At 50.2% G+C, this 19,647-nt stretch overlaps 1 pseudogene; it reads right to left on the bottom strand.

The window, feature by feature from the left end:
- Positions 1–5,626: 5,626 nt before the first annotated feature.
- LOC101542106 (enhancer of rudimentary homolog) lies at positions 5,627–6,598 on the bottom strand (annotated as a pseudogene).
- Between the last annotated feature and the right edge of the window lie 13,049 nt (positions 6,599–19,647).

The raw sequence follows: 19,647 nt of genomic DNA, 5'->3' as shown, positions 1-19,647 counted from the left end.
ACACACTTGTGTTACTTATCATTACCCCTGCCTTGTTTGTATGTTTGTTTTTCGGGCTACCCCTGACGGTGCTCAGGACTTCCTTCTGACTCTGCACTCAGGAATTATTCCCAGGGATCCAACCCAGGTTGACCGTGTGCAAGACAAGTGCCCCACTGCAGTACTGTAGCTTCAGTCCCTCCCCTGCCTTTTACCTCTGGCCAAAGAAATATGCACGTGAACAAAGCAGCTGAAGAAAACTCACGGGTCCTGAGGAAAAAGCAGGATGGGCCAAGAAGGAGCCTGCATTGGGTTGGGGAGGCAGCTTGTCTCCTGCAGAGCTGGTGACTTGACTTTGCTGGGCTGTGACTTCCTGCTTCGCTTAGGAAGTGTCCAAGCAATGCCCTCAGGAGTGACTCGGCTGAGCGCCTGACCTGCGTGTGCCCTGGCAACCACACTCGCACCCGCAGCCTCTGCCGGGCCAACCCCCAACTCCACTGCTGCTCGTCTGATCTCTGCAGAGACACGGAATCGGGAAAATTCCAGGTACACCGTTTTTTAGGCTGAGAACCCTGGGGTTTTCTGGGAGAGGGGGTGGGAGTCCCCTCACCCCTCTTACTTCTGGAAGCCACACCCACATCCCACTGTGCCACCAGGTCAGCTCACTCATTGGTCCAACTTTGCACACTCATGACGAAATCTCAGAAGAGGGTGTTGGAGCAATAGTACAGCGGGTAGGGCATTTGTCTTGCACACAGCTGACCTGGGTTCGATTCCCAGCATCCCATATGGTCCCCTGAGCACCGCCAGGAGTAATTCCTGAGTGCAAAGCCAGGAGTAACCCCCGTGCATCGCTGGATGTGACCCAAAAAGCAAAAAAAAAAAAAAAAAATCTCAGAAGAGATGTAAGCAAGTTGCAAAAATTCACGGGCACTCTGGTCTTAGGGCTGTAAACTCTGGGCCCTCTGGGAAAGGGGCCAGGGAAGCGGCACCCCCCCTGCTGCAGCCATGCCAATGGCCCCACTTAATCGCTTCACAGCTCAGTTCTGCAAAGATGCCAAAATGCTGAAAATTCCAGGGACACATCTTTTCAGGCTGAGAACTCTGGGATCTTCTAGGAATGGAGGTGGGACGTCTCCACCCACCCTGCCCCCACACTGCCAGAAGCCCCGGCATCCAGACCCTTATCCCACCACCACCGCTGTGTAAGGTCATGGTCCAGTTACACACCCCGGACTTTCTGGAGCTTTCCTAGCACACCAACTCCCAACTCGACCATACTGACAGCCCGGTAGGAGCCACCAAATTAGATGGGAGTGTACCACAGAAGCCAACGACATCAATAAACAATAACACAAAAGACTCAATGGCAACAAACAGCTTAGCCAACCCTCAGACAAGGACTTAGTATATATGTTTTTTTTTTAATTTTTTATTATTATTTTTTCTTTTTTGGGTCACCTGGCAATGCACAGGGGTTACTCCTGGCTCTGCACTCAGGAATCACTCCTGGCGGTACTCAGGGGACCATATGGGATGCTGGGAATCGAACTTGGGTCGGCCGCGTGCAAGGCAAACGCCCTACCCACTGTGCTTTTGCTGCAGCCCATATATATATTTAAATATGTATATATTTGCTATTTCTGGGTCATGGCAGAGTCTCTTGCCCCCGCGCCTGGCTGTCTTCATTGGGGTCCCTTGGAGGGGGTGGGTTGAGTTTCCCTCCCCACCCCCAGCAGAGCCCCGGCAGCCAAATACCTCCGGAACCCAGCCACAGCCATGCTCAAGGCCCCTCTCCACATGTTCGAACGAGCCTCACTCATGAAGGAACCAGCAGAGGAACCCAGGTGTGCAGGACCCGGGGCTGAGATCTCCAAGCCTGCTCGGATCAAGACTGGGCCTCCTCCACCCAGAACCCCTTATTTCCAGTAGCTTGGCAGTCACACCCACTGCCCCGACACTATGTAATCTTACCAATGGCCAACATCCAGAAACAACCAAGCTCCCGGAAGCCGGACATCTTATAGCCTAGTTCTCCCTCTTGGAGAAACTGGCAAGGTACTGAGAGCATCCTGCCTGCACGGCAGAGCCTGGCAAGCTCCTCATGGCATATTCATATGCCAAATACAGTAACGATGATGGGCCTCATTCCCCTGACCCTGAAAGAGCCTCCACTGTGGCACCGCTGGGAAGAACGAGTTAAGAGAGTGCCCGAGCAGTGAGTGAGTCACCAGAACCACAGAGAGTCCAACAGGCCCTGCCGTGGCTAGCTCCCTGCACACTCAGTGGAGCTAGACAGCAGAGAGCAAGGCTGGGAGGGACAGCAGTGAGGGACCATGCTGCCCTCTCCTGCTGTCTGGGCCTTGGACTTGGGGCCCCAGATATGGGCTGCTGGGAAGACACGGTCTCCAACGGCTGTTCACCTGTGAGCATTTGTTGGCTGCAGCCTTCAATATGGCTGGAGCAAACGCAACTTTCCAAGAAATGCAGTTCACCTTTCTTACCTTCCAGGAAATGCTGCTCCGTTCCAGCTGCTACATTCGGCTATTGCTGGTGAGGGCTGTGCCAGGCAGCGATGCCAAACACAGCCGTCCTGAGCGACTTCAAAAACTGAACCTAATGGCGATTTTATGTCTGATGGGAGCTTTTCCTGCCAACCAACTGCCGACAAGAGCTGATCCTGGCCCTGCCGACATCTCGGCCCGAACACTTCAGGAAATGTTGCAGGAAATTGCGCCAGTGTCGAGGAAGATACCTCTTAGCTCTGCTGTGCATTCACTTCAAGAAGTGACCATGTGGGGCTGGAGCACTAGCACAGCGGGGAGGGTGTTTGCCTTGCACGTGGCCCACCCGGGTTCGATTCCCAGCATCCCATATGGTCCCTGAGCACCGTCAGGGGTGATTCCTAAGTGCAGAGCCAGGAGTAACCCCTGTGCATCGCCGGGTGTGACCCAAAAAGAAAAAAAAAAAAAAGAAGTAAGCCACATTCAGTGGTGTTCAGGGATTACTCCTGGCTCTGCACTCAGAGATCATTCCTGATGAGCTTGGGGACCATATGGGATAGCAGGGATCTGTTGGATAACATGGATTTGTTCTTGTGTCTCCTGCAGGAAGCTTAGGTTTACTGAGTTGCTCCCACCAACAGTGCTCCCAAGACTCTTAGTACCATCAGGCACTAGTAATCCTATATTGCTTTTCTCTTTCCCTTATGTCCTTTGCATGGTTTAGCAATTTTCTTTCTGTATAGACACAGGAAGACAGTTGATGCTATGCTTTTGTAACATGGGATTGACTCGAATAATACTCTTGAGCATCCATCATATTTACCTGACTTAAGCCTCAGTTTCTCTTATTTTCTAACCCCAAAAAGCAGGGTTGTGCCGAGAGACTTGGGTGAGCCAGGGCAAGCTATAAGCTACCCTGGCATTGAAAAGGATAAACTAAGCTCCATAAGAAGTATCACAAATTAAGAGCATGGTCATGGAACAAACTCTGTCATGACCCAAAAAGAAGTAACTGAATAAGGACCCAGCTGGGGTTAGGAAAGACTAACCTGGCCTGAAGATTGTAGTCTGGGATAAATGGTGAGATGTACCCAGGAAGAGCCACTCTTTAAACTTAATCTATTTCTTACTCTTAGGGGCTGGAGCGATAGCACAGCGGGTAGGGCGTTTGCCTTGCATGCAGCCAACCCGGGTTCGATCCCCAGCATCCCATATGGTCCCCTGAGCACCGCCAGGAGTAACTCCTGAGTGCAAAGCCAGGAGTAACCCCTGTGCATTGCCAGGTGAGATGCAAAAAAAATAAAAACCAAAAAAACCCCAAAAAAACCCCCCAAAAAACCCAAACTGTTTATCTCTTACTCTTATTGTGTTTTTACAAAATGACTAGAACTATTAGTAAGAAGTAAATTTACTATGATTGTTTAAATGGATTGATTACTAACTGAGGAAAGGAGAAAACAATACTCCCTAGCTGGAATCCCGCTCAAGGGGTTCTCCTAGTAATCTGGAGTGCTGAACCCTCAGGTGAGATTTTGCCCCTGAGTTAATCTCCTAGAACTTCCCCTGAAGGAGGGGCTTTACCTCTTTGTTATTATGATAATGTTCAGCCCCTAGACCCCTGTGTACCGACCCTACCGGATTCCTACCTAGCTGTGCTGCAGGAGAGAAGCAAGGAGAATGAAGCTGTAAGAGAGAAGGAAAGAAGGAAATAAATGCTCCCTGACTCCCGCCAGGCCTGTGGTCCCTATTTCTCCATGTCCTCGTTCCTTCGTTGTCCTGTCACCTTTGCTCGGCCTACGTGGTGGTTCTGGCCACCGAACGTGTGCATTGAGCACCCACACTTTCTGAACTCTCGGGATAAACCTGGGTTGGTCACATAGAGCCCTGCTTGCTTGCTGACTATCACTCCGGCCCACATTTTTTTTTTTTATTTTGGCTTTTCGAGCCACACTGGGCTAGGGTCGTCAGGACTTATTCTGGCTCTGGGCTCAGAGACACTCCTGGTGGGGTTCAGAGGACTAAGTGGGGTACTGGGACTGAATCTGTATGCAGGGCAGGCACTCAACCCACTGTACTATCACTCTGGCCCATGTAGTCTTACTTTAAGGAAAAAAACTTTGGGGACTGGAGTGATAGCACAGCAGGTAGGGCGTTTGCCTTGCACGTGGCCCACCCGGGTTCGATTCCCAGCATCCCATATGGTCCCCTGAGCACCGCCAGGAGTGATTCCTGAGTGCAGTCAGGAGTAACCCCTGTGCATTGCTGGGTGTGACCCAAAAACCAAAAAAAAAAAAGCAAAAAAAATGAAAAACTTTGCCTTTTTTTCCTCTTCCTTCCTTCCTTCCTTCCTTCCTTCCTTCCTTCCTTCCTTCCTTCCTTCCTTCCTTCCTTCCTTCCTTCCTTCCTTCCTTCCTTCCTTCCTCCCTCCCTCTCTCCCCTCCCTCTCTCCCTCCCTCCCTCCCTCCCTTCCTTCCTTTCTCTCTTTAAAAAAAAACTAAAGTAGATTTACTTGTCTTTCACTAAGATTTTATCTTGAGGACATAACTGTGTCATCACCCACCCCCACCCGGTTCTGAAGCATGATTCGTATAGTCTATTAAAGTGAAAATAAATAGTGTGAAGGGCTGCAAGCAACAATAACTGACAAAGAACAATCTCCTTCTAAAACATCGTAAAAATTTTTTAACTACAAAAATGTGGGCAGGGAGAGGAGGAGGCAATGGGGGTTTTCAGACTGAACAAGCACTGTAGCACTGTGGTCCCATTGTACATCAATTTGCTCGAGCGGGTACCAGTAACGTCTCCATTGTGAGACTTGTTGTTACTGTTTTTGGCATATCGAATATGCCACAGGCAGCTTGCCAGGCTCTGCCGTGCATGTGGGATCCTCTCAGTAGCTTGCCGGGCTCTCTGAGAGGGACGGAGGAATTGAACCCGGGTTGGCCGCGTGCAAGGCAAACACCCTACCCGCTGTGCTATAGCTCCAGTCCTCACACATCATTCAGTACATACACTCCTGGCTAGAGTGTACCAAATGGAAACTGGTACCAAATGGAAATTATTAGAATACAGAACATCCACTAGAGTTTGCTGTACACACTTGTATTCCAAGCCCACCCCATCCACTTACGCTTTCAGCTCAATCATTTCCCAGCCTGCTGGGCTTGCGGAAGGAGCAGCACGTACCTTCTCTCGAATCTGGTCCTTGTCGTGAGGCTGGTCTGTCTGGGTATCAGCTCGGTAAACAAGGCGGCTGAGGTCTGCCAGGTCATCACCCAAATCAAAAAACTGACTGATGCCCTATGTGGTAGAGGGCTATTGGGCTCACACCCTTCAGATGGTCTCTGTACATTTTGCAAACACCTTCCATGGACTCATTCACAGATTCATACTCGGAGTCAGTTCTGCCCCTGGCCTCCCGGTGGGCTGAACTAGTGAAATGGTGAGACACGCGCCCGGGTCTCCTGATGCAGCTATCGCTCCTGTTACTAAAAGAACTTAATTGCTGGTAGAACTTAGTAGTTACTAGGAGGTTTTACGGCTGGGATGGAGTGATAACACAGCGGGTAGGGTGTTTGCCTTGCACGCGGCAGACCCAGGTTTGATTCCTCCGTCCCTCTCGGAGAGCCCAGCAAGCTACCGAGAGTATCCCACCCGCATGGCAGAGCCTGGCAAGCTCCCAGTGGCGTATTCGATATGCCAAAAAAAAGTAACAAGTCTCACAATGGAGACATTACTGGTGCCCGTTCGAGCAAATCGATGAACAACGGGATGACAGTGACAGTGACAGGAGATTTTTTTAAATACAAAAAAATAGGTGAATAGGGCTGGAGCAATAGCACAGCGGGTAGGGCATTTGCCTTGCACGCGGCCGACCTGGGTTCGATTCCTCTGTCCCTCTCAGAGAGCCTGGCAAGCTACCGAGAGTATCCCGTCCACTTGGCAGAGCCTGGCAAGCTCCCCGTGGTGTATTCGCTATGCCAAAAGCAATAACAACAAGTCTCACCATGGAGACGTTACTGGTGCCTGCTCGAGCAAATCGATGAGCGACAGGAGGACAATGGTACAGTGATACCGCCAACACCAACACCGTACCTGGGCCGAGCCGTGTGCATATTTCTATCCTGCCTGTTGCTATAGATGGGCTCCCTGCAACGTGGCAAATTGAGAATGACCCGTGAAGAACGTGTTCCTTGCTCAAGTATTTTCTCTGTGTTTTGACAGTAAAAGTCCTGGAGCCATTTTCTGCTGCGGCAGCAAGTTGTCCTTCGCTATTGTAAAGGCTTTGCTTGCTTTTGCTCTTGGCTCTGCGCCTGGGGCACCGTGCTGGGTGCTGCTGACCTTGTGGTGCTCAGGGTGGCGCCTGGGGCTCTTCCATGCACAGCCTGGGCCACAGTCCTTTGAATCCTCCAGCCCTGCCCAGGCTGTTTTCTTTAGCATCAATGACAATACACAAAATTGGCTGATTCCCACTGAGCATGTTCTAAAGCATCTTCAAAAAAAAGAAGAAACCGGAATATAGTCTATATTGTGGGATGGAGAAGATCTTTACTTTCAAGATGCCTGGATTTTTTTTTTTTCCCCTGAGGGTGGTCGCTTCTGGCAGCTCTCCCGGAACCACCTAACTCTGTCCCCGGGCCTCCTGCCCGCAGGGCTGTGCTATAGCCCCTGGTGCATCTCTCTGGCCCCGGAATTTCCTGTTTGACAGCCGGTGTGGGAATCGTAGGTGCTGGCGGGTATGACAGTGATTTTTATAGCTCACACATGAAAACAAAGCGAAGACGCTACAGAAAATAATGTCATGTGATCATTTGATTTCTTCCCTTTCTGTGTGTGTGTGGAGGGGTCACAGCTGGCAATGCCCAGAGGTTACTCCTGGCTGCCGGGGACTGAACCCAGGTCAGGCGTGTACAAGGCAAGTGCCCTACCTCTTGTATTATCTCTCACGCCACTGGCCATTTGATTTCTGATAACTATTATTCTCTTGAAATGATACTTGCTATTTCAATCCTATTTACTTATTGAATTTCCTTTCTATTTATTTGGGGTTGGGGCCACACCCCGAAGTGCTCAGAGCTGACTCCTCGCTCTGCACTCAGGGGTCACCCTGATAGCGCTCTGGGTCCTTATCTTAGTGTTGGGGATTGAATCTGGGTTGGCCGAGCGTCCAAGGCAATCATTCTTCCTGCAGTCTATCGTCTGGTCCAGCTTCAACTCTACTTATAAGAATTTATGGGGCCGGAGAGATAGCACAGCAGGTAGGGCGTTTGCCTTGCACAATGCGGACCCAGGTTCAATTCCCAGCATCCCATATAGTCCCTTGAGCACTGCCAGGAGTAATTTTTAGGTGCAGAGCCAGGAGTAGCACTGTAGCACTGTCATCCCCTTGTTCATCGATTTGCTTGAGCGGGCACCAGTAATGTTTCCACTGTGAGACTTGTTAACTGCTTTTGGCATACCGAAGAGCCAGGCGTAACCCCAAGTATTCTTGGCTTGACCCACAAAACAAAACAAAAAAAGAATTTAACCTATGAGAAGAACCTTTTTTTCTCCCACCATACTAGGGGTGCTCAGGGAGTACTCCCAGAGTGTTTAGAACACCATGCGGTATCAAAGCCTGTGCTCCAGTCCTGTGACCCATCTCTGGCCCCACAAACAGCTGTTTGGATTTGGGGGTCACACCTGGCTGTGCTCAGGGGTCACTCCTGGTGGGCCTCGGTGCCAGGGATGGAATCTGGAGCCGGGACCAGCGGGGCAAGGACCTAATTAGCTGTGTCTGGCTCTGCACACATTCCGCTCGCAGACACGTCAGAGGTAGGGTCCCACGCACGAGTCTCCAGCACCAGGAAGAAGCCTGTCCTCAGCCTCGAAACTGGCCCCACTCAGTTCTACAAATTGTGCACCATTGGCTTCAAGAAGGAAGGTCAAGGAACAAGCTGCCGGCTTACCTGAAGTCACTCCACGTGTCCTGAGCTGTGACTGCCAAAGGCAGTGCAGGATCCTGAGGGAAGTGGACAGGCAGGGCCTGACTAGGTGGCAAGCGTGTGCCCTGCAGCCATGAAACTGGGTGGCATTCGCCACCCCTTAAGGGCGGATGGTAAGTGTCCTGCAGTCTTCTGAAAATAAGGACATTCATGAGGAAGGAACTAAAACGTGATGCTTGCATATAATAAAATCCGAGTAGGGGTTGGGGAGGTGGCCCACAGGGCTGGGTTACACCCTTTGTAGGCTGGAGGCCTGGGGATGGCCCCTGAGCACTGGCAGGTGTGAACCCCCAGATTCTGAGTAGACTTATGCTATGGACTGGTTATGTGTCCCTGGTACGGGTTTTTCTTTTCTGGCGGGGGAAGGTTGGATTCTCACCCAGTGGTCCAATGGTGCAAAAGGACCTGGGTCTGTGTTCAAGAGGGACCCTGAGCAGTGCTGAGGAATCCACCTGGGGCCGGCAGACTGCACACAAGCACCTCAACTCCTGTACTATCTCTGGCTTTTTGTGATCAAGTCACACCCCAGACAGTGGTCATGCAGTGCTACGGTGCCACTTTACAAACCTGTTTTTTTCTAGGAGCTTTTTGGTAGAGTCTTCAGGGTTCTCTAAGCATCATGTCACCTGCAATACAGAGAGCTTGAGTTCTTCCTTTCCTATCTACCCTTAATATCTTTTTCTTCCCTAACTGCTATGGCAAGTACTTCTATTACTGGAATGAATAAAAGCCACAAGCGTGGACAACCTTGTCCCTGATCTTAGAGGGCAAGCTTTTGGTTTTTTTCCCATTTAGAATCTAAGTTTGGGACTGGAGTGATAGCACAGCGGGTAGGGTATTTGTCTTGCATACGGCCGACCAGGGTTTGATTCCCAGCATCCCATATGGTCCCCCGAACACTGTCAGAAGTAATTCCTGAGTGCATGAGCCAGGAGGAATCCTTGTGCATTGCCGGGTGTGACCCAATAAGAAAAAAAAAATAAAAGAAAGAATTTAAGCTGTATTGCAGACCACAACACTCAAAAGGAGAGAGAGAATAAATGGGAATCCACCTGCTACATAGGCAGGAAGGGAGTGGGGGGTGGGGGTGGTGGGAGGGATACTGGGAACATTGGTGGTGGCGAATGGGCACTGGTGGAGGGATGGGCACTCGATCATTGTATGACTAAAAGATAAGCACGGAATTGTGTAAGTCTAATTGTATCTCACGGTGATTCATTAAAAAACAAAAAAATTAAAAAAATGAAGTGGTCATGGCAGGAAGTGGGGGGAGGTGTCACCTGCTGTAGTGCTCAGGGCCACCCCTGGCATGTGGGGGGTCACATGTTACCCGATTTGGACCTCGGGCTCCCCTATGCGGAGCACGTGTCCCCCCTTCAAGTTCTCCCCCTGCCCAGGAAGTGGGGGGCTCTGGGAGCCAGCAGACCATGAAGGCGGAACCCTCAGAAATGGGCTGAGGGCGGCGGAGGACACAGGGGACGTTGGTGGTGGGAAATGTACACTGGTGGAGGGATGCGTGTTGGAACGCCAGTGAGCGAAACCCAACCACGGGCAACTTTGTAACTGTGTATCTTAGGGGAGTCAAACATAAAAACTAAGAACACTTGAAAAAGAGAAAGAAACAGGATATGTCAGTAGAGGATGCCAGGGGGCATCTGTTCCCTCTGGCCTTTCCCCCCTGACCGTGGTCACCGAGACTGTCCTCTGTGGTTGGTCCCCAGCACCGGTGACACTGGCACGTTGTCTGCGGACTTTCCGTGTCAGGAGTGTTAGAGAGGCAGAGACACTTAGAGGGCGGACAGCAGGTTTGCAGGCAGGACACCAGGTCTCAGACCCCACACCACATGCTACACTGAGCACTGGGCTGCGAGAAACCCCCCGGGCACTGCCACGTGGTTCAAAAAATAAAGCCAAACAGACACAAAAGGGAGGAATGTTGTTTGGGTCACTATGTCGGCTTGTTAGAAAGCTTCCTGTCAGCCCACTGCTCATCCATTTGCTCGAGCGGGTACCAGGAACATCTCCGTGGTGAGACTTGTTGTTACTGTTTTTGGCATATCGAATACGCCACGGGGAGCTTGCCAGGCTCTGCCGTGCGGGTGACATACTCTCGGTAGCTTGCTGGGCTCTCCGAGAGGGACGGAGGAATCGAACCCGGGTTGGCGTGTGCAAGGCAAATGCCCTACCCACTGGGCTATCGCTCCAGCTAGAAAGCTTCCTAGAATGCATAAGTGACCTTCTAGGGGCAGGAGGACTGAATTAGTCAAGAAAGACTTTACAACAAAGACACCACAAATATCTGACGTCAACGGTGACTCCCACTAAACACCGAAGGAAAAGTCAGAGGCCAGAGTGATAGTGCTGGAGGGAGGGCACTTGACTTGCACACAGCTGACCCGGGTTCAACCCCTGACACCCCATCTGGTGCCTTGAACCTCTCAGGAGTGATTCTTGAGCACAGGACCAGGAGTAACATATGAGCACAACTGGGTGTGGTCCCAAAACAAATAAAAACTGACACCATTCTCAAACTCAACACAGGGAAGAGAGAATTCTTCAATTGAGTCCAGCATTATTACCCCATTATCAAAATTATGTAAAGGTTCTATCAATAACCAGATATTTTTTTGTTTTTGTTTTTGCTTTTTGGGTCACACTTGGCAATGCACAGGGGTTACTCCTGGCTTTGAACTCAGGAATTACTCCTGATGGTGCTCAGGGGACCCTATGGGATGCTGGGAATCAAACGTGGGTCGGCCACATGAGAGGCAAATGCCCTACCTGCTGTACTATTGCTCCAGCCCCTAGATAAAATCTCTTAAAATTTTTTTTTCCAGGGGCAGGGGGCTTAATCAACCTAGTGGTGCTCAGAATTGACTCTTGGCTCTATACTCAGGGCTCAAAATACTGTACGAGGTGGCAGTTTGAACCCAGATCAGCTGTGTGCAAGACATGTGCCCTACTTGCTGTCCTAACTCTCTGGACCCCCAAAAGTTCTTATAAATATAGGTATCAATACAAAATAAATTAACAGTAAAGCTGAATTCAGCAGGGGCTGGAGTGATAGCACAGCGGGTAGGGAGTTTGCCTTGCACATGCTGACCCGGGTTCGATTCCCAGCATCCCATATGGTCCCCTAAGCACTGCCAGGAGTAATTCCTGAGTGCATGAGCCAGGAGTAACCCCTGTGCATCGCTGGGTGTGACCCAAAAAGCAAAACAAACAAACAAACAAGCAAACAAACAAAAAAAAACCCTGAATTCAGCAGCTTATTTATTTATTTATTTATTTTTTTTTTAAGAAATATTTTATTGAACCACCGTGAAAACAAGAAAAAAAATACAAAGCTTTCAGGTTTAAGTCACAGTCAAATACTGATTAAACCACCATCCCTTCACCAGTGCACCCGTTCCACCACCAAGAACCCCAATACACCCCCCTCCCACCCCACCCCCCATCTAAGTACCTAATGATATTCCCATTATTCTCTCTATATATTGAGTACATTTCATATTTCCATACAGAACTCACTATTGTTGATTGGAAATTTTCCCCAACAATCAGGCCTGCTGAATAAGCATCATCTAATAATTTCTCTTCCTTGGTAAAAGTGAAGACTTTGAGTCCGCGCGGCCGCTATTGTGGCCGCGCGGTTTTGGGTTTCTAATATTTTAGCTCAGTTCACAGTCAAAATGCATGGCTGCAAGAATCTGCTCTGGTGCCAAAATGGGTTAGGAGACCTCAGGATCACAGTCGGTAGGCGCGGAGCTCAGCAGCTTATTTAAAAGAATTATTCCTGAATGCAAGGACAGTTGAACATATCACAACTAAGAAAGTAAATAAGAATAATAGAAATAAGTAGTAAGGCAAGTGATCTCAATTGCAGCAGAAAAAAGCATTTGCTGAAACTTACTATACTGGGGCCAGCGCGATAGTCCAGTGGGTAAGGCGTTTGTGAGCGGCCTTCTGGCACTCTGTGAAAACGCTGAATGTGAGCGAGAAATGAGCCATCCAGACTGAGGCCCGACATGCTGTTTTTGAGGTGCAGACATGTGGTGACTTGATTGGAAACAATTTCGCTTCATTAAAAAAAAACAACACGGCAGCCCGTCATGCTTGCAGACTGTCCGTGCCAATAGCATCGCTTGGTAAAAAGAATGCTCTACTTAGCAATGGAAGAGTGATGTGCGGCTGGGGCTGAGAGAGAGCACCAAGGGCCGGGCACAGCCTTCATACGGGAGGCCCGGGCCAGTCCCTGGCACATCTCCTGGGTGACCCCCAAGCACAGAGCCAGGTGTGACCCCAGAGCACTGCCTGGTATGGAAAACAATTTGGTAATTGCTCAGAAAGCTAAACACAGAATTACCGTCTGATTCAGAGATTCTATTCTTAGGTGTATAAAAGAAAAGGAGCCAAGCCTTAAAATATTACAACGTAGTAGCAAAAAAGGTGAACACAGTCAAATAGCCATTAACAGACACATAAGATACAATGTGGTAAATAACATGTAACAATGTTTTTCAAACATGAAAAGGAACAAGGTTCTGCTGTGTGCCACCCCATGGATGAACCTAAAAAACCTTACTCTAATGAAATAACCCAGACATAAAATTCACAAATATTGGGGCTGGAGCGATAGCACAGCGGGTAGGGCGTTTGCCTTGCATGCGGCGGACCCGGGTTCGATTCCCAGCATCCCATATGGTCCCCTGAGCACCGCCAGGAGTAATTCCTGAGTGCACGAGCCAGGAATAACCCCTGTGCATCGCCAGGTGTGACCCAAAAAGAAAAAAAGTCACAAATATTGCTGCATGACTTCATTTATATGAGATACTTAAAATAGACAAATTCATGGAGACAGAAAATAATCGAGAGATTACCAAAAATGGGGAAAATTGCTTAATGAAGCCAGACCAAGAGAACAGAAAAGATGGGGCTGGAGCAATAGCACAGCAGGGAGGGTGCTTGCCGTGCATGTGGTTAACCGAGTTCAATCCCCGCATCCCATGTGGTCCCCCAAGCACCTACAGGAGTGACTCCTGAGTAAAGAGCCAGGAGTAACCCCTGAGCATGCCAGGTGTGGCCCCAAGGACAAAAAACAAAGCAAACAGCAATAACAACAACAACAAAGAAAAGAGAAACCAGAGACCAGCATTTCTTATAACATCGATGCCACCAAATACTTGGTGAATTGGTTACCATACTCCTCCTGTGGTGTTTTGGTTTTGGGTCACACCTGGTGGTCATTAGGGGATAGTCCTGTCTGGTGCCTGGAGGTTGCCCCTGGTGCTGTTCAGGGGACCCTGTGGTGCCGGGGTGGATGTCCCTGGCCTTCTGGGTGCAGCCCCCTGAGCTCTTTCTGGCCCAGTGTTGGCACTTTAAATCTAACACGTGTGGAAGCAATTACCCACCACCGCCATGTGGGGCCCCTCTCACACGTGCTGGGCAGCCTGGCTCAACATCGAGAGATGAATGAAACAGGACCGAGCTAAGGATGAAAACTCCTGTGCTCATCTCACTTCATGCAGAAAAGCATGTGACAAAATCGGCTCTCTGTGAGCGGGACACGGGTGCCTTCCTGATGCCAAGTGTGTGGGGGTCCCGGAGCCCTCCCAGGAATGTCGCCCCTGCTGAGCACTGCACCCAGAGTGTGCACAAGCATCACAGCTAAAGTGTGTGACTGCCACCACGTGTGTGCCAGTCAGTCACAGGAACCAAAGCGAAAGGAACGGCCTCGGTAAGATAAACCAGCTCAGTGGAACTTAAGTTCTGGGACGTACACAAATACAGCCAAGTAGGGGCTGGAGCGATAGCACAGCGGGGAGGGCGTTTGCCTCGCATGCAGCTGACCCGGGTTCGATCCCCAGCATCCCATATGGTTCCCCGAGCACCGCTAGGAGTAATTCCTGAGTGCAGAGCCAGGAATAACCCCTGGTATGACCCCCCCTCCAAAGAAATAAAAAAATATATATATAGCCAATTGATTTTTGGCAAAAGGAACTTAGTTTTACTTTTTTTTTTTTAAATTGTAGCTTAGGTAACATAGTTATAATAGTGTTAACGTGGCCAGAGACATAGTACAGTGGGCAAGATGCCTGCCTTGCACAGGGTTGACCCAGGTTTGATCCCCAGCGCCACATATGAAACCCCAAGAACAGTCAGGAGTGATCCCTGAGCACAGAGCCAGGAGGACGCCCTGAGCCCCCATGGGTGTGCCCCATAGGTACGGCTTTGCTGTACGGTGTGACAGCACTTTCACCATCACCAAAGAGACTTGGATCCTCTGCCCTGGCCCTGTCTCCTCCAGTCCCCCTCTCCCTCCCACTTTACCTTTTCAATAATTGGTGACGAAATAACTGGACAGTCACATACAACAACAGATCTTATCAGTTTGCCAAAAATTGATCTCAAAATGGGTTACAGATCTAGATGTAAGTCAATAAAGCTCCTAAAATAGCAGAAAACCTAGGCTACACTAGAGTTGGCAGTGACTGTTTCTTTTTTCTTTTTTTTTTTTTTTGCTTTTTGGGTCTCACCCGGCGATGCACAGGGGTCACTCCTAGCTCTGCACTCAGGAATTACCTCTGGTGGTGCTCAGGGGACCATATGGGATGCTGGGACTCGAACCCGGGTCGACTGTGTGCAAGGCAAACGCCCTACCTGCTGTGCTATCACTACAGGCTGCAAAGGATGACCCATAGAGACTGGACCCTTCTGTGCTTAATGCCATTCCAGGACTGAAGGTTCCTCGATGCCACGGTTCCTGGAAGCAGCAGTGCCGACTTCCCCATGGAGCTGCCAGACCCCCATCCGTGACCGTGCCGGCCCCTGGGGTCATGCTGGAGATGGAACAGGAGCAGCAGCAAAGGAAGCGTGGACGAGGAAGGCGCATGTGCGGAAAGGATTCAATGTGCATTGATTGGAAATGACTCCAGTGACCATTGACGGACGAAACTAACCTCGATAGGAACATGATGCCGCAGATTCTCTCTGGGCCCAGGGATTTGGGCTGAGCTCTCCGGGCCCCCTCGGAAGCGGGTGGGCAGATCCCTCTTTCTGCCTGAAGGCCCAGCGGCCTGCAGCCACCCCGACACCCTCCGACACAGACAAGACCCAGCCCCAAGCTGAGCCTCACCCAGCCGCCCAGCCACCAGCCGTCCCAGCTCCACAGCTCCTGAAGTGCGTGGCCGACGCCTCCTCCTTTCACAGTTCGACAGCCCAGCAGGAGCACGGCAGCCGTGATGGGAAGTTGTGTAGACGCCACCCGGCTTAGTGAGCAACAACAGTAACCCAGGAGGCTCAGTCAGCACCTACCAGCCCAAGGTACCCTCAGACAGTGACCTTAGAACAGAAGTGTGAGATGGAAGAGTGATCACAAATAAGACTTTGATCCATTAAAATATTTTTTTTGATAATTCTATTTGTTTCTGTGTTGCAACGAGCAATATGAAGTCAGCTTGTTTGTGCTCAGGGGGCAGAATGGAGGCTGAGTAAGAACCTGGAGTCAGTGGTGTAGGGACGGACGCCACGCTGGTGGAGAGACTGGTGCTGGAACACCGAATAACGGAAACAACTGTGTTAAGAATAACTTGGTAAGGGGCTGGAGCGACAGCACAGCGGGGAGGGCGTTTGCCTTGCACACGGCCGACCCGGTTCCCAGCATCCCATATGGTCCCCCGAGCAGGGGTAATTCCTGAGTGCAGAGCCAGGAGTGACCCCTGTGCATCGCCGGGTGTGACCCAAAAAGAAAAAAAAAACTTGGTAAATCATAGCATTATTACAAAAATAACTTCTGCTCTGTTAAAATGAAAAAACTTGTCAGCGTGACAGCACAGCGGGTCGGATGCTTGCCTTGCATGCAGCCAACCCGGGAAGTGACCTCTGCGTGCAGTTCTGAGCAAGCCCTGAGTAACGCTGGGTCTGATTCAAAAACCAAAGGGAAAAACATAATGAAAAACTCGTTCTTTCAAAGGTGCTATTAAATGGAAAGACAAGCCACAGACTGCAAGGAAACAGTTGCAAAACACACATTCGATAGTGAAGTGATATGCAAAGTACACAAAGAATTCTTAAAACCGAGTAAGAAAGCAGCTAAATTAAATTGTGGGCAAAGACCTGGAGAGAGGCTTCAGCAAAAGGATACCAAGATGATAAAGGAACTTAGGAAGAAAGGGTCAACCCGGGCCGGAGGGATTGCACAGTGAGTCGGGCACATGCCCTGCACACAGCCACCCTGGGTGGGATCCAGGGCACCATGTGTGGTCCCTCAAGCATTGGTGAACTGGTCCCTGAGCACAAGGCCAGGAGTGATCTCTGAGCACAGTGAAGTATGGCCCCCAAACTAATAACACACCCCCATCTCACACACACACACACACACACACACACACACACACACACACGCACACACTGAGTGCATGAGCCAGGAGTAACCCCTGTGCATCACTGGGTGTGACTCGAAAAAAAAAAAAGCAAAAAAATTATTTTTTCCCCAAGAAGTGTTAAAAGAGCTCCTTTAAGGGACAGGAGAAAGTTCCCATCATGTGGCACTGGGTATGGCACTCACTAATCGTGCATATGGTGTCCTTTACTGGATTAAGAAAGATTAAAAACATTTGGCAATTGGGGCTGGAGCGATAACACAGCAGGGAGGGCGTTTGCCTTGCAGGCGGCTGACCCAGGTTTGATTCCCAGCATCCCATATGGTCCCCTGAGCACCGCCAGGGGTGATTCCTGAGTGCAGAGCCAGGAGTAACCCCTGTGCATTGCCGGGTGTGACCCCAAAAGCCAAAAAAAAAGTGAGACAGAAATTGTTGCATACTCAAACAGTCCTGGGGTTAAGACCTGGCTCAGTGGTGACGTCCACACTCCTCATTGACGAGGCTTTAGGTCTATTTCTTTGGCTTCTGGGTCATACCTGGAGGTGCTCAGGGATCAACCCTAGCAGAACTTAGTGGGGAGGGAGCGGCGTGCTGGGTGCTGGGGACTGAACCGGGCTGGCCGTGTACCAGTGCCCGATCCACTGCCTGTAACCAGCACTGCTGGCCTCTCCTTTCAGTCCTGGAGGGTCAGACCCAAATCCCCGTACGTGCAAGGGAAAGGCTTTACTGCTGAAGACTGCTTCAAGACAGCTTGAAGACAGCTCTATTTCCAGCACATGCGTGCACACACGCACATGCACACACACACACACACACTCGACTCCCCATGTATGACACCTGCAGCAGATGTAGCATACAAGATGGCGCGCGCGCACACACACACACACACACACACACACTCTCCAGACTCCCCATGTACGATACCTGCAGCAGATGTAGCATACAAGATGGCTCACACACACACACACACACACACACACACACACACACACACACACACACACACACACACACCCCAGACTCCCCATGTACGATACCTGCAGCAGATGTAGCATACAAGGTGGCACACACACACACACTCACACACACACACACACACACACACACACTCTCTCTCACTCTCTCTCTCTCTCTCTCTCTCTCTCTCTCTCTCTCTCTCTCTCCACTCCCCATGTACGATACCTGCAGCAGATGCAGCATACAGGATGGCAAGCATGAAGAGGCAGGCGAGACACAGCAGTAGGGTGCTGGCCTTGCACACGCCAACCCAGGTTTGATCCCTGATATCCCATACAGTGTCCTGCGCACCCCCAGGAGTAATTCCTACTCCTGAATGCAGAGCTAGTTGTGAGCCCTGAGCATCACCAGGTGTGTGCCAACGACCCCCCACCTGCCTGGACAAAACCCCATAAAAAACAAATTGTGTCACGCCAACAAGCCAGGCACAAACATGTGCTTTATGATGCCACTTAAATGAAAATTCAAGAAGAGAAAAAGTCCTGGGGAGAGAGAGAGAGGGGGAGAGGGAGAGAGGGAGAGGCAGAGAGGGTGACAGAGGGCAAACGCTTAGGGTTCTCCGAGCTCACATCTTAAGCAAAGACAAGATGTGGTGCATCTCCAGTGCAGAAAATGCAGTTCTTTCTAGTACTTAATTTCCTGGACTAAGAGTTACTTTGCTGAACTTGTTTTCAGCCACATCTGGGGGTGCTCAGGGCAGACCGTATCGGGAGCCAGGAAGGGCAAGCATCCTACCTGCCGTACTTCCACTATGGGTCTGTCTTTATTCAAATCCCTAGAATTCTCAAGACTATTTCTTGTTCACAAATCCCTAACAACAGAACATAAAATCTACAATTAAAAATTTATGTACCAACATATGTCCATACAAAAAAAAAAATAGAAATGTACAACACTGGTCTGTCTGTAATTGTCCAAGCCTGTGAATGGCCAAATGTCTTTCGATACTCATATTGGAATACTTGCTATGGTCGTGGAATATTCGCTACTTGGCAATGAAAAGCAATACATGATTGAAGTAAGGCACATGAATAATCTTGGTTATCCATCATGGTTGGTAAATATTCAGCATAAAAGAGTAATTCCTGAGTGCAGAGCCAGGAGTAACCCCCGTGCATTGCTCGGTGTGATCCAAAAAGCAAAAATTAAAAAAAAAAAAAGATTTTTCTCCCTTTTAAAACTCTAGAAAATTGGGTTGGAGTGATAGTACACTGAGAAGGGCGTTTGCCTTGTGTGATGTGGCTGACCAGGGTTTGATCCCTGCATCCCATATGGTCCCGAGACCTCCCAAGACTGATCTCTGAGTGCAGAGCCAGGAGGAAGCCCTGAGCACTGCCGAGTGGGGCCCCCAAAGCCAAACAAAGAAATAATAAAAAAAAAAAAACCCTGCAAAGTAATCAAATGACTAAAGGTAGATTGATAACAGCTGGGTAGAAACACGAAGAACTCACAGCACGTGGAAACTGTCAGGGTCTGCTGAGGTTAGCATTTTTTGGGGGGTTTGGTTTTACTGTCTCTCCCCTCCCCTCCCCCTCCCCCTCATACACTTTCCCCCTCCCGCTCTTCTCCCCACACTCCCTGCCTGCAAGTACTCCTGGCAGTGCTCGGGGGACCAGAGCGGGTGGTGGGGACGGAACCCGGGCTGGCTGGAGGAAAGTGCTCTAAGCTCTGCGCTGTCGCTCCGGTCGAGTCACCTGGTGGCTGTGACGTCGGTGTGTACAGGCCTGCAGCTGCTGCTCCGCTGGGGCTCTCGGGGGCGGGGCCCAGCAGTGCTCCGGGCTC

This window comes from Sorex araneus, chromosome 2 (assembly GCF_027595985.1).
Source record: "Sorex araneus isolate mSorAra2 chromosome 2, mSorAra2.pri, whole genome shotgun sequence".
Taxonomy (NCBI): Eukaryota; Metazoa; Chordata; class Mammalia; order Eulipotyphla; family Soricidae; genus Sorex; species Sorex araneus.
Note: the sequence above shows the minus strand (reverse complement) of the source record. Positions and strands in the feature narration are given on the sequence as shown.